Source organism: Oncorhynchus keta, unplaced genomic scaffold, assembly GCF_023373465.1.
Source record: "Oncorhynchus keta strain PuntledgeMale-10-30-2019 unplaced genomic scaffold, Oket_V2 Un_contig_16218_pilon_pilon, whole genome shotgun sequence".
NCBI classification, from domain to species: domain Eukaryota; kingdom Metazoa; phylum Chordata; class Actinopteri; order Salmoniformes; family Salmonidae; genus Oncorhynchus; species Oncorhynchus keta.
In genome coordinates, this window is record NW_026279773.1 from 27475 (window position 1) to 54471 (window position 26997).

The 26997-nt window shown below is 49.8% G+C and overlaps 1 long non-coding RNA gene and 1 pseudogene across 6 annotated transcripts; both read left to right on the forward strand.

Moving 5' to 3' along the window:
- The window catches only part of LOC127919278 (FERM, ARHGEF and pleckstrin domain-containing protein 1-like), a 61865-nt pseudogene that overhangs the window by 27205 nt on the left and 7663 nt on the right, over window positions 1–26997 (forward strand).
- Window positions 7011–7924, forward strand: LOC127919276 (uncharacterized). 6 transcript variants are annotated; one of them, XR_008102415.1, is made up of 4 exons: window positions 7011–7083; window positions 7141–7258; window positions 7323–7381; window positions 7694–7924. It is a non-coding gene; the product is annotated as an uncharacterized LOC127919276 (long non-coding RNA). The 6 variants fall into 6 exon arrangements; XR_008102417.1 differs by having other exon boundaries at window positions 7753–7924; XR_008102416.1 differs by lacking the exon at window positions 7323–7381 and adding an exon at window positions 7517–7575.

Genomic DNA, 26997 nt, shown 5'->3' on the forward strand with positions numbered 1-26997 from the left:
CAGACTATGATATGATAAAGGGTTGGTATGTGTCCTGTGTGTCCCCAGAGGACAGACACCAGACTATGATATGATAAAGGGTTGGTATGTGTCCTGTGTGTCCCCAGAGGACAGACACCAGACTATGATATGATAAAGTGTTGGTATGTGTCCTGTGTCCCCAGAGGACAGACGCCAGACTATGATATGATAAAGTATTGGTATGTGTCCTGTGTGTCCCCAGAGGACAGACTATGATATGATAAAGTATTGGTATGTGTCCTGTGTGTCCCCAGAGGACAGACACCAGACTATGATATGATAAAGGGTTGGTATGTGTCCTGTGTGTCCCCAGAGGACAGACGCCAGACTATGATATGATAAAGGGTTGGTATGTGTCCTGTGTGTCCCCAGAGGACAGACTATGATATGATAAAGGGTTGGTATGTGTCCTGTGTGTCCCCAGAGGACAGACTATGATATGATAAAGGGTTGGTATGTGTCCTGTGTGTCCCCAGAGGACAGACTATGATATGATAAAGGGTTGGTATGTGTCCTGTGTGTCCCCAGAGGACAGACGCCAGCGGAGTCAGACTATCAGCTATTGGATATCGCCCGGCGGTTGGAGATGTACGGAGTCAGGCTCCACCCTGCTAAGGACCGAGAGGGGACCAAGCTCAGTCTGGCTGTGTCTCATATTGGACTGCTGGTGTTTCAGGTACTGTATGAGCTCCAGATGTTTATCCACCAGGAACATGGGAGTTCATTTCTGATCTCTTACCTTTTTTTAAAACTGCATTGTTGGTTAAGGGCTTGTATTCAGCATTTCACTGTAAGGTCTACTACACCTGTTGTATTCAGCATTTCACTGTGAGGTCTACTACACCTGTTATATTCAGCATTTCACTGTAAGGTCTACTACACCTGTTGTATTCAGCATTTCACTGTAAGGTCTACTACACCTGTTGTATTCAGCATTTCACTGTGAGGTCTACTACACCTGTTGTATTCAGCATTTCACTGTGAGGTCTACTACACCTGTTGTATTCAGCATTTCACTGTAAGGTCTACTACACCTGTTGTATTCAGCATTTCACTGTGAGGTCTACTACACCTGTTGTATTCAGCATTTCACTGTAAGGTCTACTACACCTGTTGTATTCAGCATTTCACTGTGAGGTCTACTACACCTGTTGTATTCAGCATTTCACTGTAAGGTCTACTACACCTGTTGTATTCAGCATTTCACTGTGAGGTCTACTACACCTGTTGTATTCAGCATTTCACTGTGAGGTCTACTACACCTGTTGTATTCAGCATTTCACTGTGAGGTCTACTACACCTGTTGTATTCAGCATTTCACTGTGAGGTCTACTACACCTGTTGTATTCAGCATTTCACTAGGCAACCGAAGACTTGTCTGTCAAGCACCAAGCTTACCAAGGAACAACAAAGTTTCATCACTTTGTAGAGTCCATGTTACTGCAGAATGTCCGGCTGGCACGAATGTCCGGCAGGCCACGAATGTCCGGCAGGGCACGAATGTCCGGCTGGCCACGAATGTCCGGCTGGCCACGAATGTCCGGCAGGGCACGAATGTCCGGCTGGCCACGAATGTCCGGCAGGGCACGAATGTCCGGCTGGCCACGAATGTCCGGCTGGCCACGAATGTCCGGCTGGCCACGAATGTCCGGCAGGGCACGAATGTCCGGCTGGCCACGAATGTCCGGCTGGCCACGAATGTCCGGCAGGGCACGAATGTCCGGCTGGCCACGAATGTCCGGCTGGCCACGAATGTCCGGCTGGCCACGAATGTCCGGCAGGGCACGAATGTCCGGCTGGCCACGAATGTCCGGCTGGCCACGAATGTCCGGCTGGCCACGAATGTCCGGCTGGCTACGAATGTCCGGCTGGCCACGAATGCCCGGCTGGCTGCTCTTGAGTCAGCTGTTCTTTCCACACACAAATATATATATATGTAGTGGGGCAAAAAAGTATTTAGTCAGCCACCAATTGTGCAAGTTCTCTTATTGTCCACCATAATTTGCAAATAAATTCATAAAAAATCCTACAATGTGATTTTCTGGATTTTTTTCCCTCATTTTGTCTGTCATAGTTGAAGTGTACCTATGATGAAAATTACAGGCCTCATCTTTTTAAGTAGGAGAACTTGCACAATTGGTGGCTGACTAAATACTTTTTTGCCCCACTGTATATACACTACATGGTTGGAACTAAACGGCCTGAACCATGAAAAACAGCCCCAGACCATTATTCCTCCACCAAACTTTACAGTTGGCACTATGGATTGCGGCAAGTAACATTGTCCTGGCATCCGCCAAACCCAGGTTAGTCCGTCGGACTGCCAGATGGTGAAGCGTGATTCATCCCTCTAGAGAACACATTTCCACTGCTCCAGGGTACAATGGCGCGAGCTTTACACCACTCCAGCATATTTTACCATTTAGATTCTTCAAAGTAGCCACCCTTTGCACACTCTTGGCATTCTCTCAACCAGCTTCACCTGGAATGCCTTTCCAACAGTCTTGAAGGAGTTCCCACATATGCTGAGCACTTGTTTTTCCTTCACTCTGCGCTCCAACTCATCCCAAACCAAATCTCAATTGGGTTGAGGTCGGGGGATTGTGGAGGCCGTCTGACGCAGGACCCATATACATGAAGAGATCATCCGTACACCTACTCTGCTCCTCACAAACGCACAGCGGTTGGAACCAAACATCTCAAATGTGTACTCATCAGACCAAAGGACAGATTTCCATCGGTCTAATGTCCATTGCTCATGTTTTTTGGACCAGGCAAGTGTCTTCTTATTGGTGTCCTTCAGTAGTGGTTTCTTAGCAGCAAATCAACTATCGACTGTAAATAAAAGGCAGAAGACTGTCTGGGAAGTGTCTCTGTGATACACAATCTTATGTCCTGTCTGTATGCATGTTGTCCAACCAACTGAAACTCCTCTCTCCTATAGGGACACACTAAGATCAATGCTTTTAACTGGTCTAAACTCTCTCCTATAGGGACACACTAAGATCAATGCTTTTAACTGGTCTAAACTCTCTCCTATAGGGACACACTAAGATCAATGCTTTTAACTGGTCTAAACTCTCTCCTATAGGGACACACTAAGATCAATGCTTTTAACTGGTCTAAACTCTCTCCTATAGGGACACACTAAGATCAATGCTTTTAACTGGTCTAAAGTCCGCAAGCTCAGCTTCAAGAGGAAACGTTTTCTCATCAAACTCAGACCAGACCTCAATGTAAGTCCTTATACCACGGCTTGGCAGAATACTCCATTCTGATTGGTTGAAAGGGTGTTGATTTATTTCTCAGTAAATTCACAGTAATATTCCACGGTTAGTTCCAACACAGTGTTTTATCAGTAGATGAACACAGCACTCGTTTCTCCTGTTCTAACCAATGCTAAACTATGTGTTGACCATGTCTGTGCCCGCCTGCAGCAGAGTGCATACCAGGACACTCTGGAGTTTGTGATGGCCAGTAGAGATTGCTGTAAGATCTTCTGGAAAATATGTGTGGAGTACCACGCCTTCTTCAGACTGTTCGAGGAACCCAAGCCCAAAGCCAAAGCTGTTCTCTTCACCAGAGGGTCCTCCTTCAGGTTTAGGTAGGCTGGCTTGGTGGGTGAAGCTGGTAGAGGTTTGGGTAGGCTGGCTGGCTGGGTGAAGCTGGTAGAGGTTTGGGTAGGCTGGGTGGGTGGGGAAGCTGGTAGAGGGAGGCTGGCTGGCTGGGTGAGCTTTAGGGTTTGGGCAGGCTGGCTGGGTGGGTGGAGCTGGTAGAGGTTTGGGTAGGCTGGCTGGGAGGGTGGAGCTTGTAGAGGTTTTAGGCTGGCTGGGTGGGTGGGTGGAGCTGGTAGAGGTTTGGGTAGGCTGGCTGGGTGGGTGGAGCTTGTAGAGGTTTGGGTAGGCTGGCTGGGTGGGTGGAGCTTGTAGAGGTTTAGGTAGGCTGGCTGGGTGGGTGGAGCTGGTAGAGGTTTGGGTAGGCTGGCTGGCTGGGTGGGTGGAGCTGGTAGAGGTTTGGGTAGGCTGGCTGGGAGGGTGGAGCTTGTAGAGGTTTGGGTAGGCTGGCTGGGTGGAGCTGGTAGAGGTTTGGGTAGGCTGGCTGGGTGGGTGGAGCTTGTAGAGGTTTGGGTAGGCTGGCTGGCTGGGTGGGTGGAGCTTGTAGAGGTTTAGGTAGGCTGGCTGGGTGGGTGGAGCTTGTAGAGGTTTAGGTAGGCTGGCTGGCTGGGTGGAGCTTGTAGAGGTTTGGGTAGGCTGGCTGGCTGGGTGGAGCTTGTAGAGGTTTGGGTAGGCTGGCTGGCTGGCTGGGTGGGTGGAGCTTGTAGAGGTTTAGGTAGGCTGGCTGGCTGGGTGGAGCTTGTAGAGGTTTGGGTAGGCTGGCTGGCTGGGTGGGTGGAGCTGGTAGAGGTTTGGGTAGGCTGGCTGGGTGGGTGGAGCTTGTAGAGGTTTAGGTAGGCTGGCTGGGTGGGTGGAGCTTGTAGAGGTTTGGGTAGGCTGGCTGGGTGGGTGGGTGGAGCTTGTAGAGGTTTGGGTAGGCTGGCTGGGTGGGTGGAGCTGGTAGAGGTTTGGGTAGGCTGGCTGGGTGGGTGGGTGGAGCTTGTAGAGGTTTGGGTAGGCTGGCTGGGTGGGTGGGTGGAGCTTGTAGAGGTTTAGGTAGGCTGGCTGGCTGGGTGGGTGGAGCTTGTAGAGGTTTGGGTAGGCTGGCTGGGTGGGTGGGTGGAGCTGTAGAGGTTTAGGTAGGCTGGCTGGCTGGGTGGGTGGAGCTTGTAGAGGTTTAGGTAGGCTGGCTGGCTGGGTGGGTGGAGCTGGTAGAGGTTTAGGTAGGCTGGCTGGCTGGGTGGGTGGAGCTGGTAGAGGTTTGATACTGGACTCAACAATGTGACCTTTCCTATTGTGTCAGGGCCTGTCACTGACAGTCCTTTTACAGGGACTGTGCTGCTTCATCAGACCTCTGTGTTTCAACATACTACCACGTCTCTTTCTGTCTGCAGCGGTCGGACACAGAAGCAGGTTTTCGACTACGTCAAGGACTCCGAGTTCCAAAAGGTCCCTTTTGAAAGGTGAGACTTCACCTGGTCTGGATGTCAGCCTCTCTTCCCCTGAGGTGTGTTTGTGGCTCCAGGTTCCCATGTCCCTTTACCTCAACAGTTGATAGACTAAGCCTCGCCTGTCTCCTCTCCCCACCAGGAAACGCAGTAAGAAGGTGTCCGGCAGCAGCCTGACACCCCAGGACAGAAAGACATCCACAGTGCCACAAGAGGTCAGTATATCCTGGTGACCTTTCTCTCTGTGATTCATAGGAGAAGGAATAGAGTTTTATTTTTTTATTTTTTTATTTTACTTTTATTTAACCAGGCAAGTCAGTTAAGAACAGATTCTTATTTTCAATGACGGCCTAGGAACAGTGGGTTAACTGCCTGTTCAGGGGCAGAACGACAGATTTGTACCTTGTCAGCTCGGGGGTTTGAACTCACAACCTTCCGGTTACTAGTCCAACGCTCTAACCACTAGGCTACCCTGTGTGTTCTGGTCTTTATATCACAGAGTATCCCTTTAACTTCTCTCTCTCCCTCCTCTCCAGAGTGTCTCTGTGGACCAGACAGACTCTCCTCTCAGGTTGACCCTCCAGGCCCCGGTGGACGACCCTACAGTGACCAACGGCCACCAGGCTGGACCAGAGGCCCAGGCTCTACCCTCCACCACGGGACACCCAGAGCAGCAGATCTCAGGTCCAGTCCGGCAGGCAGCTGAAGGCAGCAGCTCTTCTATCTCCTACATCCACTGTTCTGGTATAGATAGAGAACGAGGCCAGAGGCACACGCTCACACACACATGTTAGCCCCTCCCCCAGGGTTAGCTCCCTGCCACTGTTAGCCCCTCCCCCAGGGTTAGCTCCCTGCCACTGTTAGCCCCTCCCCCAGGGTTAGCGCCCTGCACTGTTAGCCCCTCCCCCAGGGTTAGCTCCCTGCCACTGTTAGCCCCTCCCACAGGGTTAGCTCCCTGCCACTGTTAGCCCCTCCCTCAGGGTTAGCTCCCTGCCGCTGTTAGCCCCTCCCTCAGGGTTAGCTCCCTGCTGCTGTTAGCCCCTCCCTCAGGGTTAGCTCCCTGCTGCTGTTAGCCCCTCCCTCAGGGTTAGCTCCCTGCCACTGTTAGCCCCTCCCACAGGGTTAGCTCCCTGCCACTGTTAGCCCCTCCCTCAGGGTTAGCTCCCTGCCGCTGTTAGCCCCTCCCACAGGGTTAGCTCCCTGCCACTGTTAGCCCCTCCCTCGGGGTTAGCTCCCTGCCACAGTTAGCCCCTCCCTCGGGGCAGTTAACCCACTGTTCCCTGGTAGGCCGTCATTGTAAATAATATCAGCAGTCATCCTAATCATCAGTCTGTCTGACCCCCCTCCCTGTATCAGCAGTCATCCTAATCATCAGTCTGTCTGCCCCCTCCCCTCCCTGTATCAGCAGTCATCCTAATCATCAGTCTGTCTGCCCCCTCCCCTTCCTCTTTGCTGTCTGCTTGGCTTGACTCCTGGCATGTAAACAAGATGGACATCTCATTGTTGTTCCTTTCGGCCCTGATCCTGATTTCTGTTCTTTTGCAAATCCAACATGGCCGCCGCTTCATCCTCATCATTTGTCTGATTACATTCACTGACAACACATTATATTTAGCATTAAAAACATGACAGATAAATCAGACTATGTTCAAAGCTTCTATGAATGCTGTTTTTCTGCCATCACTGTTGTGCTTCTCTCCAGGCTGCTTCCTCTGTCTCTCTACTGTGTTCCACTGTTGTGCTTCTCTCCAGACTGTTTCCTCTGTCTCTCTACTGTGTTCCAGGCTGTCTGTCTCTCTACTGTGTTCCACTCCAGGCTGTTTCCTCTGTTTCTCTCTCTCTCTACTGTGTTCCACTGTTGTGCTTCTCTCCAGGCTGATCTCAGGCAGCTCTGATCTCTCTACTGTGTTCCACTGATTGCTCTGATCTCTCTGACTGTTCCTGTCCCCTCCTCTCTTCCAGGTGTGATCTCAGGCAGCTCTGATCTCTCTGACTCGTTCCTGTCTCCTCCTCTCTTCCAGGTGTGATCTCAGGCAGCTCTGATCTCTCTGACTCGTTCCTGTCCCCTCCTCTTCCAGGTGTGATCTCAGGCAGCTCTGATCTCTCTGACTCGTTCCTGTCCCCTCCTCTCTTCCAGGTGTGATCTCAGGCAGCTCTGATCTCTCTGACTCGTTCCTGTCCCCTCCTCTCTTCCAGGTGTGATCTCAGGCAGCTCTGATCTCTCTGACTCCCCGTTCCTGTCCTCCTCTCTCTCTTCCAGGTGTGATCTCAGGCAGCTCTGATCTCTCTGACTCGTTCCTGTCCCCTCCTCTCTTCCAGGTGTGATCTCAGGCAGCTCTGATCTCTCTGACTCGTTCCTGTCCCTCCTCTCTTCCAGGTGTGATCTCAGGCAGCTCTGTTCCTGTCCCCCTCTCTCTCTGATCTCGACTGTTCCTGTCCCCTCCTCTCTTCCAGGTGTGATCTCAGGCAGCTCTGATCTCTCTGACTCGTTCCTGTCCCCTCCTCTCTTCCAGGTGTGATCTCAGGCAGCTCTGATCTCTCTGACTCGTTCCTGTCCTCCTCCTCTCTTCCAGGTGTGATCTCAGGCAGCTCTGATCTCTCTGACTCGTTCCTGTCCCCCCTCTCTTCCAGGTGTGATCTCAGGCAGCTCTGATCTCTCTGACTCGTTCCTGTCTCCTCCTCTCTTCCAGGTGTGATCTCAGGCAGCTCTGATCTCTCTGACTCGTTCCTGTCCCCTCCTCTCTTCCAGGTGTGATCTCAGGCAGCTCTGATCTCTCTGACTCGTTCCTGTCCCCTCCTCTCTTCCAGGTGTGATCTCAGGCAGCTCTGATCTCTCTGACTCGTTCCTGTCCCCTCCTCTCTTCCAGGTCTGATCTCTCTGACTCGTTCCTGTCTCCTCCTCTCTTCCAGGTTTGATCTCAGGCAGCTCTCCAGTGGTGGTGAAGGGGCAGAAAGCCTTTCCCTTCGGCCCGGGTCAGAGCCCCAACGGGCACCAGCCCTCGCCCTTCGGCCCGGGTCAGAGCCCCAACGGGCACCAGCCCTCGCCCATCAACGCCCATTCCTCCCCCCTCTCATCCCCCCTGTTCACCGACGCTGGCTACGTCCGCACGGATGACGAAGACGAGGTTCGGAGGAAGGTTCGTCTTTCAGGGAGGGAGGCAGGGTGGGAGAGAGTGAAGGAGAGATTGGAGGAGGGGGGAGGACATGTCCCCATACTCTTGTGAGAGCAATCCAGCCCAGAGGACAGTACTGTTCTACTTTGTTAGAACTGTGTTATCCCACTTTACCAGGCTAGTGAGAGTCTGTAAGGAGCTGTGTTATCCCACTTTACCAGGCTAGGGAGAGTCTGTAAGGAGTTGTGTTATCCCACTTTACCAGGCTAGGGAGAGTCTATAAGGAGCTGTGTTATCCCACTTTACCAGGCTAGGGAGAGTCTATAAGGAGCTGTGCTATCCCAGGCTAGGGAGAGTCTGTAAGGAGCTGTGTTATCCCACTTTACCAGGCTAGGGAGAGTCTGTAAGGAGCTGTGTTATCCCACTTTACCAGGCTAGGGAGAGTCTGTAAGGAGCTGTGTTATCCCACTTTACCAGGCTAGGGAGAGTCTGTAAGGAGCTGTGTTATCCCACTTTACCAGGCTAGGGAGAGTCTGTAAGGAGCTGTGTTATCCCACTTTACCAGGCTAGGGAGAGTCTGTAAGGAGCTGTGTTATCCCACTTTACCAGGCTAGGGAGAGTCTGTAAGGAGCTGTGTTATCCCACTTTACCAGGCTAGGGAGAGTCTGTAAGGAGCTGTGTTATCCCACTTTACCAGGCTAGGGAGAGTCTGTAAGGAGCTGTGTTATCCCACTTTACCAGGCTAGGGAGAGTCTGTAAGGAACTGTGTTATCCCACTTTACCAGGCTAGGGAGTCTGTAAGGAGCTGTGTTATCCCACTTTACCAGGCTAGGGAGAGTCTGTAAGGAGCTGTGTTATCCCAGGCTAGGGAGAGTCTGTAAGGAGCTGTGTTATCCCACTTTACCAGGCTAGGGAGAGTCTGTAAGGAGCTGTGGTATCCCACTTTACCAGGCTAGGGAGAGTCTGTAAGGAGCTGTGGTATCCCACTTTACCAGGCTAGGGAGAGTCTGTAAGGAGCTGTGTTATCCCACTTTACCAGGCTAGGGAGAGTCTGTAAGGAGCTGTGTTATCCCACTTTACCAGGCTAGGGAGAGTCTGTAAGGAGCTGTGTTATCCCACTTTACCAGGCTAGTGAGAGTCTGTAAGGAGCTGTGTTATCCCACTTTACCAGGCTAGGGAGAGTCTGTAAGGAGCTGTGTTATCCCACTTTACCAGGCTAGGGAGAGTCTGTAAGGAGCTGTGTTATCCCACTTTACCAGGCTAGGGAGAGTCTGTAAGGAGCTGTGTTATCCCACTTTACCAGGCTAGGGAGAGTCTGTAAGGAGCTGTGTTATCCCACTTTACCAGGCTAGGGAGAGTCTATAAGGAGCTGTGTTATCCCACTTTACCAGGCTAGGGAGAGTCTGTAAGGAGCTGTGTTATCCCACTTTACCAGGCTAGGGAGAGTCTGTAAGGAGCTGTGTTATCCCACTTTACCAGGCTAGGGAGAGTCTATAAGGAGCTGTGTTATCCCAGGCTAGGGAGAGTCTGTAAGGAGCTGTGTTATCCCACTTTACCAGGCTAGGGAGAGTCTGTAAGGAACTGTGTTATCCCACTTTACCAGGCTAGGGAGAGTCTATAAGGAGCTGTGTTATCCCACTTTACCAGGCTAGGGAGAGTCTGTAAGGAACTGTGTTATCCCACTTTACCAGGCTAGGGAGAGTCTATAAGGAGCTGTGTTATCCCAGGCTAGGGAGAGTCTGTAAGGAGCTGTGTTATCCCACTTTACCAGGCTAGGGAGAGTCTATAAGGAGCTGTGCTATCCCAGGCTAGGGAGAGTCTGTAAGGAGCTGTGTTATCCCACTTTACCAGGCTAGGGAGAGTCTGTAAGGAGCTGTGTTATCCCACTTTACCAGGCTAGGGAGAGTCTGTAAGGAGCTGTGTTATCCCACTTTACCAGGCTAGGGAGAGTCTGTAAGGAGCTGTGTTATCCCACTTTACCAGGCTAGGGAGAGTCTATAAGGAGCTGTGTTATCCCAGGCTAGGGAGAGTCTGTAAGGAGCTGTGTTATCCCACTTTACCAGGCTAGGGAGAGTCTGTAAGGAGCTGTGTTATCCCACTTTACCAGGCTAGGGAGAGTCTGTAAGGAGCTGTGTTATCCCACTTTACCAGGCTAGGGAGAGTCTGTAAGGAGCTGTGCTATCCCACTTTACCAGGCTAGGGAGAGTCTATAAGGAGCTGTGTTATCCCAGGCTAGGGAGAGTCTGTAAGGAGCTGTGTTATCCCACTTTACCAGGCTAGGGAGAGTCTGTAAGGAGCTGTGTTATCCCACTTTACCAGGCTAGGGAGAGTCTGTAAGGAGCTGTGCTATCCCACTTTACCAGGCTAGTGAGAGTCTGTAAGGAGCTGTGTTATCCCACTTTACCAGGCTAGGGAGAGTCTGTAAGGAGCTGTGTTATCCCACTTTACCAGGCTAGGGAGAGTCTGTTATCCCACTTTACCAAGGGGAGCTGTGTTATCCCACTTTACCAGGCTAGGGAGAGTCTGTAAGGAGCTGTGTTATCCCACTTTACCAGGCTAGGGAGAGTCTGTAAGGAGCTGTGTTATCCCACTTTACCAGGCTAGGGAGAGTCTGTAAGGAGCTGTGTTATCCCACTTTACCAGGCTAGGGAGAGTCTGTAAGGAGCTGTGTTATCCCACTTTACCAGGCTAGGGAGAGTCTGTAAGGAGCTGTGTTATCCCACTTTACCAGGCTAGGGAGAGTCTGTAAGGAGCTGTGTTATCCCACTTTACCAGGCTAGGGAGAGTCTGTAAGGAGCTGTGTTATCCCACTTTACCAGGCTAGGGAGAGTCTGTAAGGAGCTGTGTTATCCCACTTTACCAGGCTAGGGAGAGTCTGTAAGGAGCTGTGTTATCCCACTTTACCAGGCTAGGGAGAGTCTGTAAGGAGCTGTGTTATCCCACTTTACCAGGCTAGGGAGAGTCTGTAAGGAGCTGTGTTATCCCACTTTACCAGGCTAGGGAGAGTCTATAAGGAGCTGTGCTATCCCAGGCTAGGGAGAGTCTGTAAGGAGCTGTGTTATCCCACTTTACCAGGCTAGGGAGAGTCTGTAAGGAGCTGTGTTATCCCACTTTACCAGGCTAGGGAGAGTCTGTAAGGAGCTGTGTTATCCCACTTTACCAGGCTAGGGAGAGTCTGTAAGGAGCTGTGCTATCCCAGGCTAGGGAGAGTCTGTAAGGAGCTGTGTTATCCCACTTTACCAGGCTAGGGAGAGTCTGTAAGGAGCTGTGTTATCCCACTTTACCAGGCTAGGGAGAGTCTGTAAGGAGCTGTGTTATCCCACTTTACCAGGCTAGGGAGAGTCTGTAAGGAGCTGTGTTATCCCACTTTACCAGGCTAGGGAGAGTCTGTAAGGAGCTGTGTTATCCCACTTTACCAGGCTAGGGAGAGTCTGTAAGGAGCTGTGTTATCCCACTTTACCAGGCTAGGGAGAGTCTGTAAGGAGCTGTGTTATCCCACTTTACCAGGCTAGGGAGAGTCTGTAAGGAGCTGTGTTATCCCACTTTACCAGGCTAGGGAGAGTCTGTAAGGAGCTGTGTTATCCCACTTTACCAGGCTAGGGAGAGTCTGTAAGGAGCTGTGTTATCCCACTTTACCAGGCTAGGGAGAGTCTATAAGGAGCTGTGCTATCCTTTACCAGGCTAGGGAGAGTCTGTAAGGAGCTGTGTTATCCCACTTTACCAGGCTAGGGAGAGTCTGTAAGGAGCTGTGTTATCCCACTTTACCAGGCTGGGGAGAGTCTGTAAGGAGCTGTTTTATCCCACTTTACCAGGCTAGGGAGAGTCTGTAAGGAGCTGTGTTATCCCACTTTACCAGGCTAGGGAGAGTCTATAAGGAGCTGTGTTATCCCAGGCTAGGGAGAGTCTGTAAGGAGCTGTGTTATCCCACTTTACCAGGCTAGGGAGAGTCTGTAAGGAGCTGTGTTATCCCACTTTACCAGGCTAGGGAGAGTCTGTAAGGAGCTGTGTTATCCCACTTTACCAGGCTAGGGAGAGTCTATAAGGAGCTGTGTTATCCCAGGCTAGGGAGAGTCTGTAAGGAGCTGTGTTATCCCACTTTACCAGGCTAGGGAGAGTCTGTAAGGAGCTGTGTTATCCCACTTTACCAGGCTAGGGAGAGTCTGTAAGGAGCTGTGTTATCCCACTTTACCAGGCTAGGGAGAGTCTGTAAGGAGCTGTGTTATCCCAGGCTAGGGAGAGTCTGTAAGGAGCTGTGTTATCCCACTTTACCAGGCTAGGGAGAGTCTATAAGGAGCTGTGCTATCCCAGGCTAGGGAGAGTCTGTAAGGAGCTGTGTTATCCCACTTTACCAGGCTAGGGAGAGTCTGTAAGGAGCTGTGTTATCCCACTTTACCAGGCTAGGGAGAGTCTGTAAGGAGCTGTGTTATCCCACTTTACCAGGCTAGGGAGAGTCTGTAAGGAGCTGTGTTATCCCACTTTACCAGGCTAGGGAGAGTCTATAAGGAGCTGTGCTATCCCAGGCTAGGGAGAGTCTGTAAGGAGCTGTGTTATCCCACTTTACCAGGCTAGGGAGAGTCTGTAAGGAGCTGTGTTATCCCACTTTACCAGGCTAGGGAGAGTTTGTAAGGAGCTGTGTTATCCCACTTTACCAGGCTAGGGAGAGTCTATAAGGAGCTGTGCTATCCCAGGCTAGGGAGAGTCTGTAAGGAGCTGTGTTATCCCACTTTACCAGGCTAGGGAGAGTCTGTAAGGAGCTGTGGTATCCCACTTTACCAGGCTAGGGAGAGTCTGTAAGGAGCTGTGTTATCCCACTTTACCAGGCTAGGGAGAGTCTGTAAGGAGCTGTGTTATCCCACTTTACCAGGCTAGGGAGAGTCTGTAAGGAGCTGTGGTATCCCACTTTACCAGGCTAGGGAGAGTCTGTAAGGAGCTGTGTTATCCCACTTTACCAGGCTAGGGAGAGTCTGTAAGGAGCTGTGTTATCCCACTTTACCAGGCTAGGGGGAGAGTCTGTAGGGAGAGGAGCTGTGTTATCCCACTTTACCAGGCTAGGGAGAGTCTGTAAGGAGCTGTGTTATCCCACTTTACCAGGCTAGGGAGAGTCTGTAAGGAGCTGTGTTATCCCACTTTACCAGGCTAGGGAGAGTCTGTAAGGGGAGCTGTGTTATCCCACTTTACCAGGCTAGGGAGAGTCTGTAAGGAGCTGTGTTATCCCACTTTACCAGGCTAGGGAGAGTCTGTAAGGAGCTGTGTTATCCCACTTTACCAGGCTAGGGAGAGTCTGTAAGGAGCTGTGTTATCCCACTTTACCAGGCTAGGGAGAGTCTGTAAGGAGCTGTGTTATCCCACTTTACCAGGCTAGGGAGAGTCTGTAAGGAGCTGTGTTATCCCACTTTACCAGGCTAGGGAGAGTCTGTAAGGAGCTGTGTTATCCCACTTTACCAGGCTAGTGAGAGTCTGTAAGGAGCTGTGTTATCCCACTTTACCAGGCTAGGGAGAGTCTGTAAGGAGCTGTGTTATCCCACTTTACCAGGCTAGGGAGAGTCTGTAAGGAGCTGTGTTATCCCACTTTACCAGGCTAGGGAGAGTCTATAAGGAGCTGTGTTATCCCACTTTACCAGGCTAGGGAGAGTCTGTAAGGAGCTGTGTTATCCCACTTTACCAGGCTAGGGAGAGTCTGTAAGGAGCTGTGTTATCCCACTTTACCAGGCTAGGGAGAGTCTGTAAGGAGCTGTGTTATCCCAGGCTAGGGAGAGTCTGTAAGGAGCTGTGTTATCCCACTTTACCAGGCTAGGGAGAGTCTGTAAGGAGCTGTGTTATCCCACTTTACCAGGCTAGTGAGAGTCTGTAAGGAGCTGTGTTATCCCACTTTACCAGGCTAGGGAGAGTCTATAAGGAGCTGTGTTATCCCACTTTACCAGGCTAGGGAGAGTCTGTAAGGAGCTGTGTTATCCCACTTTACCAGGCTAGGGAGAGTCTGTAAGGAGCTGTGTTATCCCACTTTACCAGGCTAGGGAGAGTCTGTAAGGAGCTGTGTTATCCCACTTTACCAGGCTAGGGAGAGTCTGTAAGGAGCTGTGTTATCCCACTTTACCAGGCTATCTGTAAGGAGCTGTTTATCCCAGGCTTTAGGGAGAGTCTGTAAGGAGCTGTGTTATCCCACTTTACCAGGCTAGGAGAGTCTGTAAGGAGCTGTGTTATCCCACTTTACCAGGCTAGGGAGAGTCTGTAAGGAGCTGTGTTATCCCACTTTACCAGGCTAGGGAGAGTCTGTAAGGAGCTGTGTTATCCCACTTTACCAGGCTAGGGAGAGTCTGTAAGGAGCTGTGTTATCCCACTTTACCAGGCTAGGGAGAGTCTGTAAGGAGCTGTGTTATCCCACTTTACCAGGCTAGGGAGAGTCTGTAAGGAGCTGTGTTATCCCACTTTACCAGGCTAGGGAGAGTCTATAAGGAGCTGTGTTATCCCACTTTACCAGGCTAGGGAGAGTCTGTAAGGAGCTGTGTTATCCCACTTTACCAGGCTAGGGAGAGTCTGTAAGGAGCTGTGTTATCCCACTTTACCAGGCTAGGGAGAGTCTGTAAGGAGCTGTGTTATCCCACTTTACCAGGCTAGGGAGAGTCTGTAAGGAGCTGTTTTATCCCACTTTACCAGGCTAGGGAGAGTCTGTAGGGAGGAGCTGTGTTATCCCACTTTACCAGGCTAGGGAGAGTCTGTAAGGAGCTGTGTTATCCCACTTTACCAGGCTAGGGAGAGTCTATAAGGAGCTGTGTTATCCCACTTTACCAGGCTAGGGAGAGTCTGTAAGGAGCTGTGTTATCCCACTTTACCAGGCTAGGGAGAGTCTATAAGGAGCTGTGTTATCCCACTTTACCAGGCTAGGGAGAGTCTGTAAGGAGCTGTGTTATCCCAGGCTAGGGAGAGTCTGTAAGGAGCTGTGTTATCCCACTTTACCAGGCTAGGGAGAGTCTGTAAGGAGCTGTGTTATCCCACTTTACCAGGCTAGGGAGAGTCTGTAAGGAGCTGTGTTATCCCACTTTACCAGGCTAGGGAGAGTCTGTAAGGAGCTGTGTTATCCCACTTTACCAGGCTAGGGAGAGTCTGTAAGGAGCTGTGTTATCCCACTTTACCAGGCTAGGGAGAGTCTGTAAGGAGCTGTGTTATCCCACTTTACCAGGCTAGGGAGAGTCTGTAAGGAGCTGTGTTATCCCACTTTACCAGGCTAGGGAGAGTCTGTAAGGAGCTGTGTTATCCCACTTTACCAGGCTAGGGAGAGTCTGTAAGGAGCTGTGTTATCCCACTTTACCAGGCTAGGGAGAGTCTGTAAGGAGCTGTGTTATCCCACTTTACCAGGCTAGGGAGAGTCTGTAAGGAGCTGTGTTATCCCACTTTACCAGGCTAGGGAGAGTCTATAAGGAGCTGTGTTATCCCACTTTACCAGGCTAGGGAGAGTCTGTAAGGAGCTGTGTTATCCCACTTTACCAGGCTAGGGAGAGTCTGTACCAGGCTAGGAGCTGTGTTATCCCACTTTACCAGGCTAGGGAGAGTCTAAGGAGCTGTGTTATCCCACTTTACCAGGCTAGGGAGAGTCTATAAGGAGCTGTGTTATCCCACTTTACCAGGCTAGGGAGAGTCTGTAAGGAGCTGTGTTATCCCACTTTACCAGGCTAGGGAGAGTCTGTAAGGAGCTGTGTTATCCCACTTTACCAGGCTAGGGAGAGTCTGTAAGGAGCTGTGTTATCCCACTTTACCAGGCTAGGGAGAGTCTGTAAGGAGCTGTGTTATCCCACTTTACCAGGCTAGGGAGAGTCTGTAAGGAGCTGTGTTATCCCACTTTACCAGGCTAGGGAGAGTCTGTAAGGAGCTGTGTTATCCCACTTTACCAGGCTAGGGAGAGTCTGTAAGGAGCTGTGTTATCCCACTTTACCAGGCTAGGGAGAGTCTATAAGGAGCTGTGTTATCCCACTTTACCAGGCTAGGGAGAGTCTGTAAGGAGCTGTGTTATCCCACTTTACCAGGCTAGGGAGAGTCTATAAGGAGCTGTGTTATCCCACTTTACCAGGCTAGGGAGAGTCTGTAAGGAGCTGTGTTATCCCAGGCTAGGGAGAGTCTGTAAGGAGCTGTGTTATCCCACTTTACCAGGCTAGGGAGAGTCTGTAAGGAGCTGTGTTATCCCACTTTACCAGGCTAGTGAGAGTCTGTAAGGAGCTGTGTTATCCCACTTTACCAGGCTAGGGAGAGTCTATAAGGAGCTGTGTTATCCCACTTTACCAGGCTAGGGAGAGTATGTAAGGAGCTGTGTTATCCCACTTTACCAGGCTAGGGAGAGTCTGTAAGGAGCTGTGTTATCCCACTTTACCAGGCTAGGGAGAGTCTGTAAGGAGTTGTGTTATCCCACTTTACCAGGCTAGGGAGAGTCTGTAAGGAGCTGTGTTATCCCACTTTACCAGGCTAGGGAGAGTCTATAAGGAGCTGTGCTATCCCACTTTACCAGGCTAGGGAGAGTCTGTAAGGAGCTGTGTTATCCCACTTTACCAGGCTAGGGAGAGTCTATAAGGAGCTGTGTTATCCCACTTTACCAGGCTAGGGAGAGTCTGTAAGGAGCTGTGCTATCCCACTTTACCAGGCTAGGGAGAGTCTGTAAGGAGCTGTGCTATCCCACTTTACCAGGCTAGGGAGAGTCTATAAGGAGCTGTGCTATCCCACTTTACCAGGCTAGGGAGAGTCTGTAAGGAGCTGTGTTATCCCACTTTACCAGGCTAGGGAGAGTCTATAAGGAGCTGTGTTATCCCAGGCTAGGGAGAGTCTGTAAGGAGCTGTGGTATCCCACTTTACCAGGCTAGGGAGAGTCTGTAAGGAGCTGTGTTATCCCACTTTACCAGGCTAGGGAGAGTCTGTAAGGAGCTGTGTTATCCCACTTTACCAGGCTAGGGAGAGTCTATAAGGAGCTGTGTTATCCCAGGCTAGGGAGAGTCTGTAAGGAGCTGTGTTATCCCACTTTACCAGGCTAGGGAGAGTCTGTAAGGAGCTGTGTTATCCCACTTTACCAGGCTAGGGAGAGTCTGTAAGGAGCTGTGTTATCCCACTTTACCAGGCTAGGGAGAGTCTGTAAGGAGCTGTGTTATCCCACTTTACCAGGCTAGGGAGAGTCTGTAAGGAGCTGTGTTATCCCACTTTACCAGGCTAGGGAGAGTCTGTAAGGAGCTGTGTTATCCCACTTTACCAGGCTAGGGAGAGTCTGTAAGGAGCTGTGTTATCCCACTTTACCAGGCTAGGGAGAGTCTGTAAGGAGCTGTGGTATCCCACTTTACCAGGCTAGGGAGAGTCTGTAAGGAGCTGTGTTATCCCACTTTACCAGGCTAGGGAGAGTCTGTAGAGGAGCTGTGTTATCCCACTTTACCAGGCTAGGGAGAGTCTGTAAGGAGCTGTGTTATCCCACTTTACCAGGCTAGTGAGAGTCTGTAAGGAGCTGTGTTATCCCAGGCTAGGGAGAGTCTGTAAGGAGCTGTGTTATCCCACTTTACCAGGCTAGGGAGAGTCTGTAAGGAGCTGTGTTATCCCACTTTACCAGGCTAGGGAGAGTCTGTAAGGAGCTGTGTTATCCCACTTTACCAGGCTAGGGAGAGTCTGTAAGGAGCTGTGTTATCCCACTTTACCAGGCTAGGGAGAGTCTGTAAGGAGCTGTGTTATCCCACTTTACCAGGCTAGGGAGAGTCTGTAAGGAGCTGTGTTATCCCACTTTACCAGGCTAGGGAGAGTCTGTAAGGAGCTGTGTTATCCCACTTTACCAGGCTAGGGAGAGTCTGTAAGGAGCTGTGTTATCCCACTTTACCAGGCTAGGGAGAGTCTGTAAGGAGCTGTGGTATCCCACTTTACCAGGCTAGGGAGAGTCTGTAAGGAGCTGTGCTATCCCACTTTACCAGGCTAGGGAGAGTCTGTAAGGAGCTGTGCTATCCCACTTTACCAGGCTAGGGAGAGTCTGTAAGGAGCTGTGCTATCCCACTTTACCAGGCTAGGGAGAGTCTGTAAGGAGCTGTGTTATCCCACTTTACCAGGCTAGGGAGAGTCTGTAAGGAGCTGTGTTATCCCAGGCTAGGGAGAGTCTGTAAGGAGCTGTGTTATCCCAGGCTAGGGAGAGTCTGTAAGGAGCTGTGTTATCCCAGGCTAGGGAGAGTCTGTAAGGAGCTGTGTTATCCCACTTTACCAGGCTAGGGAGAGTCTGTAAGGAGCTGTGTTATCCCACTTTACCAGGCTAGGGAGAGTCTGTAAGGAGCTGTGCTATCCCACTTTACCAGGCTAGGGAGAGTCTGTAAGGAGCTGTGTTATCCCACTTTACCAGGCTAGGGAGAGTCTGTAAGGAGCTGTGTTATCCCAGGCTAGGGAGAGTCTGTAAGGAGCTGTGTTATCCCAGGCTAGGGAGAGTCTGTAAGGAGCTGTGTTATCCCACTTTACCAGGCTAGGGAGAGTCTGTAAGGAGCTGTGTTATCCCACTTTACCAGGCTAGGGAGAGTCTATAAGGAGCTGTGTTATCCCACTTTACCAGGCTAGGGAGAGTCTGTAAGGAGCTGTGTTATCCCACTTTACCAGGCTAGGGAGAGTCTATAAGGAGCTGTGTTATCCCACTTTACCAGGCTAGGGAGAGTCTGTAAGGAGCTGTGTTATCCCACTTTACCAGGCTAGGGAGAGTCTGTAAGGAGCTGTGGTATCCCACTTTACCAGGCTAGGGAGAGTCTGTAAGGAGCTGTGTTATCCCACTTTACCAGGCTAGGGAGAGTCTGTAAGGAGCTGTGTTATCCCACTTTACCAGGCTAGGGAGAGTCTATAAGGAGCTGTGTTATCCCAGGCTAGGGAGAGTCTGTAAGGAGCTGTGGTATCCCACTTTACCAGGCTAGGGAGAGTCTGTAAGGAGCTGTGTTATCCCACTTTACCAGGCTAGGGAGAGTCTGTAAGGAGCTGTGTTATCCCACTTTACCAGGCTAGGGAGAGTCTGTAAGGAGCTGTGTTATCCCAGGCTAGGGAGAGTCTGTAAGGAGCTGTGTTATCCCACTTTACCAGGCTAGGGAGAGTCTGTAAGGAGCTGTGTTATCCCACTTTACCAGGCTAGGGAGAGTCTGTAAGGAGCTGTGTTATCCCACTTTACCAGGCTAGGGAGAGTCTGTAAGGAGCTGTGTTATCCCACTTTACCAGGCTAGGGAGAGTCTGTAAGGAGCTGTGTTATCCCACTTTACCAGGCTAGGGAGAGTCTGTAAGGAGCTGTGTTATCCCACTTTACCAGGCTAGGGAGAGTCTGTAAGGAGCTGTGTTATCCCACTTTACCAGGCTAGGGAGAGTCTATAAGGAGCTGTGTTATCCCACTTTACCAGGCTAGGGAGAGTCTGTAAGGAACTGTGTTATCCCACTTTACCAGGCTAGGGAGAGTCTATAAGGAGCTGTGTTATCCCACTTTACCAGGCTAGGGAGAGTCTGTAAGGAGCTGTGTTATCCCAGGCTAGGGAGAGTCTGTAAGGAGCTGTGTTATCCCACTTTACCAGGCTAGGGAGAGTCTGTAAGGAGCTGTGTTATCCCACTTTACCAGGCTAGTGAGAGTCTGTAAGGAGCTGTGTTATCCCACTTTACCAGGCTAGGGAGAGTCTATAAGGAGCTGTGTTATCCCACTTTACCAGGCTAGGGAGAGTATGTAAGGAGCTGTGTTATCCCACTTTACCAGGCTAGGGAGAGTCTGTAAGGAGCTGTGTTATCCCACTTTACCAGGCTAGGGAGAGTCTATAAGGAGCTGTGTTATCCCAGGCTAGGGAGAGTCTGTAAGGAGCTGTGGTATCCCACTTTACCAGGCTAGGGAGAGTCTGTAAGGAGCTGTGTTATCCCACTTTACCAGGCTAGGGAGAGTCTGTAAGGAGCTGTGTTATCCCACTTTACCAGGCTAGGGAGAGTCTGTAAGGAGCTGTGTTATCCCACTTTACCAGGCTAGGGAGAGTCTGTAAGGAGCTGTGTTATCCCACTTTACCAGGCTAGGGAGAGTCTGTAAGGAGCTGTGTTATCCCACTTTACCAGGCTAGGGAGAGTCTGTAAGGAGCTGTGTTATCCAGGCTAGGGAGACTTTACCAGGCTAGGGAGAGTCTGTAAGGAGCTGTGTTATCCCAGGCTAGGGAGAGTCTGTAAGGAACTGTGTTATCCCACTTTACCAGGCTAGGGAGAGTCTGTAAGGAGCTGTGGTATCCCACTTTACCAGGCTAGGGAGAGTCTGTAAGGAGCTGTGTTATCCCACTTTACCAGGCTAGTGAGAGTCTGTAAGGAGCTGTGTTATCCCAGGCTAGGGAGAGTCTGTAAGGAGCTGTGGTATCCCACTTTACCAGGCTAGGGAGAGTCTGTAAGGAGCTGTGTTATCCCACTTTACCAGGCTAGGGAGAGTCTGTAAGGAGCTGTGTTATCCCACTTTACCAGGCTAGGGAGAGTCTGTAAGGAGCTGTGTTATCCCACTTTACCAGGCTAGGGAGAGTCTATAAGGAGCTGTGTTATCCCACTTTACCAGGCTAGGGAGAGTCTGTAAGGAGCTGTGTTATCCCACTTTACCAGGCTAGGGAGAGTCTGTAAGGAGCTGTGTTATCCCACTTTACCAGGCTAGGGAGAGTCTGTAAGGAGCTGTGTTATCCCACTTTACCAGGCTAGGGAGAGTCTATAAGGAGCTGTGGTATCCCACTTTACCAGGCTAGGGAGAGTCTGTAAGGAGCTGTGCTATCCCACTTTACCAGGCTAGGGAGAGTCTGTAAGGAGCTGTGTTATCCCACTTTACCAGGCTAGGGAGAGTCTGTAAGGAGCTGTGCTATCCCACTTTACCAGGCTAGGGAGAGTCTGTAAGGAGCTGTGTTATCCCACTTTACCAGGCTAGGGAGAGTCTGTAAGGAGCTGTGTTATCCCAGGCTAGGGAGAGTCTGTAAGGAGCTGTGTTACTTTCCCAGGCTAGGGAGAGTCTGTAAGGAGCTGTGTTATCCCAGGCTAGGAGAGTCTGTAAGGAGCTGTGTTATCCCACTTTACCAGGCTAGGGAGAGTCTGTAAGGAGCTGTGTTATCCCACTTTACCAGGCTAGGGAGAGTCTATAAGGAGCTGTGTTATCCCAGGCTAGGGAGAGTCTGTAAGGAGCTGTGTTATCCCACTTTACCAGGCTAGGGAGAGTCTGTAAGGAGCTGTGTTATCCCAGGCTAGGGAGAGTCTGTAAGGAGCTGTGTTATCCCAGGCTAGGGAGAGTCTGTAAGGAGCTGTGTTATCCCACTTTACCAGGCTAGGGAGAGTCTGTAAGGAGCTGTGTTATCCCACTTTACCAGGCTAGGGAGAGTCTGTAAGGAGCTGTGTTATCCCACTTTACCAGGCTAGGGAGAGTCTGTAAGGAGCTGTGTTATCCCACTTTACCAGGCTAGGAGAGTCTGTAAGGAGCTGTGTTATCCCACTTTACCAGGCTAGGGAGAGTCTGTAAGGAGCTGTGTTATCCCACTTTACCAGGCTAGGGAGAGTCTGTAAGGAGCTGTGTTATCCCACTTTACCAGGCTAGTGAGAGTCTGTAAGGAGCTGTGTTATCCCAGGCTAGGGAGAGTCTGTAAGGAGCTGTGTTATCCCACTTTACCAGGCTAGGGAGAGTCTGTAAGGAGCTGTGTTATCCCACTTTACCAGGCTAGGGAGAGTCTGTAAGGAGCTGTGTTATCCCACTTTACCAGGCTAGGGAGAGTCTGTAAGGAGCTGTGTTATCCCACTTTACCAGGCTAGGGAGAGTCTATAAGGAGCTGTGGTATCCCACTTTACCAGGCTAGGGAGAGTCTGTAAGGAGCTGTGTTATCCCACTTTACCAGGCTAGGGAGAGTCTGTAAGGAGCTGTGTTATCCCACTTTACCAGGCTAGGGAGAGTCTGTAAGGAGCTGTGTTATCCCACTTTACCAGGCTAGGGAGAGTCTATAAGGAGCTGTGTTATCCCAGGCTTGAGAGTCCAGGCTAGGGAGAGTCTGTAAGGAGCTGTGCTATCCCACTTTACCAGGCTAGGGAGAGTCTGTAAGGAGCTGTGTTATCCCACTTTACCAGGCTAGGGAGAGTCTGTAAGGAGCTGTGCTATCCCACTTTACCAGGCTAGGGAGAGTCTGTAAGGAGCTGTGTTATCCCACTTTACCAGGCTAGGGAGAGTCTGTAAGGAGCTGTGTTATCCCAGGCTAGGGAGAGTCTGTAAGGAGCTGTGTTATCCCAGGCTAGGGAGAGTCTGTAAGGAGCTGTGTTATCCCACTTTACCAGGCTAGGGAGAGTCTGTAAGGAGCTGTGTTATCCCACTTTACCAGGCTAGGGAGAGTCTGTAAGGAGCTGTGTTATCCCACTTTACCAGGCTAGGGAGAGTCTGTAAGGAGCTGTGTTATCCCACTTTACCAGGCTAGGGAGAGTCTGTAAGGAGCTGTGTTATCCCAGGCTAGGGAGAGTCTGTAAGGAGCTGTGTTATCCCAGGCTAGGGAGAGTCTGTAAGGAGCTGTGTTATCCCACTTTACCAGGCTAGGGAGAGTCTGTAAGGAGCTGTGTTATCCCACTTTACCAGGCTAGGGAGAGTCTGTAAGGAGCTGTGTTATCCCACTTTACCAGGCTAGGGAGAGTCTATAAGGAGCTGTGTTATCCCACTTTACCAGGCTAGATCTCATCCAGATCTGTTGCCTACATCTACTCATCACTTATTATTACAGATGGAAGATCTGGTCCAATGGTGCTCATGTAGTAACGTTAGATCAAAGCTGACTCCATGTCTGTCCAGATCACACAATGGTGCTCATGTAGTAACGTTAGATCAAAGCTGACTCCATGTCTGTCCAGATCACATTTGGCCAGACAAGGACTCATGATGAGTTAGGATGTTACATAATATCACATTTATAGTAGGTCCTGTAACGTCGCCGTTCATCTCTATTGATTTGAGGATGGTTAGCTGAAGCAGGATATATGCTTCGACTGAAACGAAACGCAAGAAAGACCTAAGAGTTTACCGCCATCATGCTCTAATCCGCCTAACTTGGTGTTTGAGGTGTCTTGCTCTCTCTAACATTTTCTCCCTCTTTCTTCCAGAAGTTTCCGACTGACAAGGCCTACTTCATCGCCAAGGAGCTTCTCACCACAGAGAGAACCTTTCAGAAGGACCTGGCAGTTATAACCGTGGTAAGACTAGTTATAAATCTGGGATAACTAGTTATAACCATGGTAAGACTAGTTATAACCGTGGTAAGACTAGTTATAAATCTGGGATAACTAGTTATAACCATGGTAAGACTAGTTATAACCATGGTAAGACTAGTTATAAATCTGGGAAAACTAGTTATAACCATGGTAAGACTAGTTATAACCGTGGTAAGATGAATGATTAACTCTGGGAGAACTAGTTATAACCATGGTAAGACTAGTTATAAATCTGGGAAAACTAGTTATAACCATGGTAAGACTAGTTATAACCGTGGTAAGATGAATGATTAACTCTGGGAGAACTAGTTATAACCATGGTAAGACTAGTTATAACTCTGGGAAAACTAGTTATAACCATGGTAAGACTAGTTATAACCGTGGTAAGATGAATGATTAACTCTGGGAGAACTAGTTATAACCATGGTAAGACTAGTTATAACTCTGGGAAAACTAGTTATAACCATGGTAAGACTAGTTATAATCGTGGTAAGATGAATTATTAACTCTGGGAGAACTAGTTATAACCATGGTAAGACTAGTTATAACTCTGGGAAAACTAGTTATAACCATGGTAAGACTAGTTATAACTCTGGGAAAACTAGTTATAACCATGGTAAGACTAGTTATAATCGTGGTAAGATGAATGATTAACTCTGGGAGAACTAGTTATAACCATGGTAAGACTAGTTATAACTCTGGGAAAACTAGTTATAACCATGGTAAGACTAGTTATAATCGTGGTAAGATGAATTATTAACTCTGGGAGAACTAGTTATAACCATGGTAAGACTAGTTATAACGCTGGGAAAACTAGTTATAACCATGGTAAGACTAGTTATAACTCTGGGAAAACTAGTTATAACCATGGTAAGACTAGTTATAATCGTGGTAAGATGAATTATTAACTCTGGGAGAACTAGTTATAACCATGGTAAGACTAGTTATAACTCTGGGAAAACTAGTTATAACCATGGTAAGACTAGTTATAATCGTGGTAAGATGAATTATTAACTCTGGGAAAACTAGTTATAACCATGGTAAGACTAGTTATAATCGTGGTAAGATGAATTATTAACTCTGGAAGAACTAGTTATAACCATGGTAAGACTAGTTATAACCGTGGTAAGATTAATTATAACTCTGGGAGAACGAGTTATAACCGTGGTAAGACTAGTTATAACCGTGGTAAGATTAATTATAACTCTGGGAGAACTAGTTATAACCATGGTAAGACTAGTTATAACCATGGTAAGACTAGTTATAACCGTGGTAAGATTAATTATAACTCTGGGAGAACTAGTTATAACCGTGGTAAGACTAGTTATAACCATGGTAAGACTAGTTATAACCATGGTAAGACTAGTTATAACCATGGTAAGACTAGTTATAACCGTGGTAAGACTAGTTATAACTCTGGGAAAACGAGTTATAACCATGGTAAGATTAATTATAACTCTGGGAGAACTAGTTATAACCGTGGTAAGACCAGTTATAACCATGGTAAGACTAGTTATAACTGTGGTAAGACTAGTTATAACCATGGTAAGATTAATTATAACTCTGGGAGAACTAGTTATAACCGTGGTAAGACTAGTTATAACTCTGGGAAAACTAGTTATAACCATGGTAAGACTAGTTATAACCATGGTAAGATTAATTATAACTCTGGGAGATCTAGTTATAGTGGTTCCAGACTGTGCTGGGTAAAGAGGTAGTCTAACAGCTGTGTTGTGTCTCAGTGGTTCCAGGCTGTGCTGGGTAAAGAGGTAGTCTAATAGCTGTGTTGTCTCAGTGGTTCCAGGCTGTGCTGGGTAAAGAGGTAGTCTAACAGCTGTGTTGTCTCAGTGGTTCCAGGCTGTGCTGGGTAAAGAGGTAGTCTAACAGCTGTGTTGTCTCAGTGGTTCCAGGGTAAAGAGGTAGTCTAACAGCTGTGTTGTGTCTCAGTGGTTCCAGGCTGTGCTGGGTAAAGAGGTAGTCTAACAGCTGTGTTGTGTCCCAGTGGTTCCAGACTGTGCTGGGTAAAGAGGTAGTCTAATAGCTGTGTTGTCTCAGTGGTTCCAGGCTGTGCTGGGTAAAGAGGTAGTCTAATAGCTGTGCTGTGTCTCAGTGGTTCCAGGCTGTGCTGGGTAAAGAGGTAGTCTAACAGCTGTGTTGTCTCAGTGGTTCCAGACTGTGCTGGGTAAAGAGGTAGTCTAATAGCTGTGTTGTCTCGGTGGTTCCAGACTGTGCTGGGTAAAGAGGTAGTCTAATAGCTGTGTTGTGTCCCAGTGGTTCCAGGCTGTGCTGGGTAAAGAGGTAGTCTAATAGCTGTGTTGTGTCCCAGTGGTTCCAGGCTGTGCTGGGTAAAGAGGTAGTCTAATAGCTGTGCTGTGTCTCAGTGGTTCCAGACTGTGCTGGGTAAAGAGGTAGTCTAACAGCTGTGTTGTGTCCCAGTGGTTCCAGACTGTGCTGGGTAAAGAGGTAGTCTAATAGCTGTGTTGTCTCAGTGGTTCCAGGCTGTGCTGGGTAAAGAGGTAGTCTAATAGCTGTGTTGTCTCGGTGGTTCCAGGCTGTGCTGGGTAAAGAGGTAGTCTAATAGCTGTGTTGTGTCCCAGTGGTTCCAGGCTGTGCTGGGTAAAGAGGTAGTCTAACAGCTGTGTTGTGTCCCAGTGGTTCCAGACTGTGCTGGGTAAAGAGGTAGTCTAATAGCTGTGTTGTGTCCCAGTGGTTCCAGGCTGTGCTGGGTAAAGAGGTAGTCTAACAGCTGTGTTGTCTCAGTGGTTCCAGGCTGTGCTGGGTAAAGAGGTAGTCTAACAGCTGTGTTGTCTCAGTGGTTCCAGGCTGTGCTCGGTAAAGAGGTAGTCTAACAGCTGTGTTGTCTCAGTGGTTCCAGGCTGTGCTGGGTAAAGAGGTAGTCTAACAGCTGTGTTGTGTCCCAGTGGTTCCAGGCTGTGCTGGGTAAAGAGGACATCCTGCCAGACTCAGTGAGGACCCTGATCAACACCAACTATGATCCAGTCTATCAGTTACACCAGGCCTTCCTCAAGGAGGTGGAGCAGAGGCTGCTGCAGTGGTGAGGAGTGTGTGTGTGTGTGTGTGTGTGTGTGTGTGTGTGTGTGTGTGTGTGTGTGTGTGTGTGTGTGTGTGTGTGTGTGTGTGTGTGTGTGTGTGTGTGTGTACGTCCAGGTTTTCAGCACCACTCTTCAGTGAGTCACTACAGCAGCCGGTCATACAGGACTGATCATCATCAGAGACCCCTGGGGGACGACCCATCAGAGACCCCTGGTGGACGACCCATCAGAGACCCCTGGTGGACGACCCATCAGAGACCCCTGGTGGACGACCCATCAGAGACCCCTTGTGTACGGCCCATCAGAGACCCCTGGTGGACGACCCATCAGAGACCCCTGGTGGACGACCCATCAGAGACCCCTGGTGGACGACCCATCAGAGACCCCTGGTGTACGGCCCATCAGAGACCCCTGGTGGACCCCTGGTGGACGACCCATCAGAGACCCCGGTGGACGGCCCATCAGAGACCCCCGGTGGACGACCCATCAGAGACCCCCGGTGGACGACCCATCAGAGACCCCCGGTGGACGACCCATCAGAGACCCCGGTGGACGACCCATCAGAGACCCCTGGTGGACGACC